The sequence below is a fragment of the Eucyclogobius newberryi genome, unplaced genomic scaffold (genome assembly GCF_026437365.1).
Source record: "Eucyclogobius newberryi isolate DKJ021-1_F unplaced genomic scaffold, fEucNew1.0.hap1 SCAF_79, whole genome shotgun sequence".
Classification (NCBI taxonomy): domain Eukaryota; kingdom Metazoa; phylum Chordata; class Actinopteri; order Gobiiformes; family Gobiidae; genus Eucyclogobius; species Eucyclogobius newberryi.
In genome coordinates, this window is record NW_027316489.1 from 165,001 (window position 1) to 167,500 (window position 2,500).

Below are 2,500 nucleotides of genomic sequence, written 5' to 3' on the forward strand. Positions count from 1 at the left end.
TTTTTTCACATTTTAACCCATTTTAACCCATTTTGCTCACCCCGCACTCTGCCGCATATGAGGCCGGGGAAGGGCCACTCTGGCTGGGCATGGCCTCCGCTGAGCACCCCCTGGAGCCACTGGAGCCCCCGGAGGCCCTCCAGAGCCACCCCCCACTGTCCCCAGACTCACCCGGGGGAAGGGCCACTCTGGCTGGGCATGGTCTCCACCAAGCAGCCCCTGGAGCCCCCGGAGCACCTCCAGAGCCACCCCCCACTCTCCCCAGACTCTGCCCGGGGAAGGGCCACTCTGGCTGGGCATGGCCTCCACCGAGCACCCCCTGGAACCCCTGGAACCCCCGGAGGCCCTCCAGAGCCACCCCCCACTCTCCCCAGACTCACCCCGGGGAAGGGCCACTCTGGCTGGGCATGGTCTCCACCAAGCACCCCCTGGAGCCCCCGGAGCACCCCCAGAGCCACCCCCCACTCTCCCCAGACTCACCCCGGGGAAGGGACACTCTGGCTGGGCATGGTCTCCACCAAGCACCCCCTGGAGCCCCCGGAGCACCTCCAGAGCCACCCCCCACTCCTCCAGACTCACCCCGGGGAAGGGACACTCTGCCTGGGCATGGCCCCCACTGAGCACCCCCTGGAACCCCTGGAGCCCCCGGAGCACCTCCAGAGCCACCCCCCACTCTCCCCAGACTCTGCCCGGGGAAGGGCCACTCTGGCTGGGCATGGTCTCCACCAAGCACCCCCTGGAGCCCCCGGAGCACCCCCAGAGCCACCCCCCACTCTCCCCAGACTCACCCCGGGGAAGGGCCACTCTGGCTGGGCATGGCCTCCGCCGAGCACCCCCTGGAGCCCCCGGAGCACCCCCAGAGCCACCCCCCACTCACCCCAGACTCACCCCGGGGAAGGGACACTCTGGCTGGGCATGGCCTCCACCAAGCACCCCCTGGAGCCCCTGGAACCCCCGGAGGCCCTCCAGAGCCACCCCCCACTCTCCCCAGACTCACCCCGGGGGAGGGCCACTCTGGCTGGGCATGGTCTCCACCAAGCACCCCCTGGAGCCCCCGGAGCACCTCCAGAGCCACCCCCCACTCCTCCAGACTCACCCCGGGGAAGGGACACTCTGGCTGGGCATGGCCCCCACCGAGCACCCCCTGGAGCCCCTGGAGCCCCCGGAGCACCTCCAGGGCCACCCCCCACTCCTCCAGACTCACCCCGGGGAAGGGACACTCTGGCTGGGCATGGTCTCCACCAAGCACCCCCTGGAGCCCCCGGAGCACCCCCAGAGCCACCCCCCACTCTCCCCAGACTCTGCCCGGGGAAGGGACACTCTGGCCGGGCATGGCCTCCGCCGAGCACCCCCTGGAACCCCCGGAGGCCCTCCAGGGCCACCCCCCACTGTCCCCAGACTCACCCGGGGGAAGGGCCACTCTGGCTGGGCATGGTCTCCACCAAGCAGCCCCTGGAGCCCCCGGAGCACCTCCAGAGCCACCCCCCACTCTCCCCAGACTCTGCCCGGGGAAGGGCCACTCTGGCTGGGCATGGCCTCCACCGAGCACCCCCTGGAACCCCTGGAACCCCTGGAACCCCCGGAGGCCCTCCAGAGCCACCCCCCACTCTCCCCAGACTCACCCCGGGGAAGGGCCACTCTGGCTGGGCATGGTCTCCACCAAGCACCCCCTGGAGCCCCCGGAGCACCCCCAGAGCCACCCCCCACTCTCCCCAGACTCACCCCGGGGAAGGGACACTCTGGCTGGGCATGGTCTCCACCAAGCACCCCCTGGAGCCCCCGGAGCACCTCCAGAGCCACCCCCCACTCCTCCAGACTCACCCCGGGGAAGGGACACTCTGGCTGGGCATGGCCTCCGCCGAGCACCCCCTGGAGCCCCTGGAGCCCCCGGAGCACCTCCAGGGCCACCCCCCACTCCTCCAGACTCACCCCGGGGAAGGGCCACTCTGGCTGGGCATGGCCTCCGCCGACCACCCCCTGGAACCCCTGGAGCCCCCGGAGCACCTCCAGAGCCACCCCCCACTCCTCCAGACTCTGCCCGGGGAAGGGCCACTCTGGCTGGGCATGGCCTCCACTGAGCACCCCCTGGAGCCCCCGGAGCACCTCCAGAGCCACCCCCCACTCCTCCAGACTCACCCCGGGGAAGGGACACTCTGGCTGGGCATGGCCCCCACCGAGCACCCCCTGGAGCCCCTGGAGCCCCCGGAGCACCTCCAGGGCCACCCCCCACTCCTCCAGACTCACCCCGGGGAAGGGACACTCTGGCTGGGCATGGTCTCCACCAAGCACCCCCTGGAGCCCCCGGAGCACCCCCAGAGCCACCCCCCACTCTCCCCAGACTCACCCCGGGGAAGGGACACTCTGGCTGGGCATGGCCTCCGCCGACCACCCCCTGGAGCCCCCGGAGCACCCCCAGAGCCACCCCCCACTCACCCCAGACTCACCCCGGGGAAGGGACACTCTGGCTGGGCATGGCCTCCACCAAGCACCCCCTGGAGCC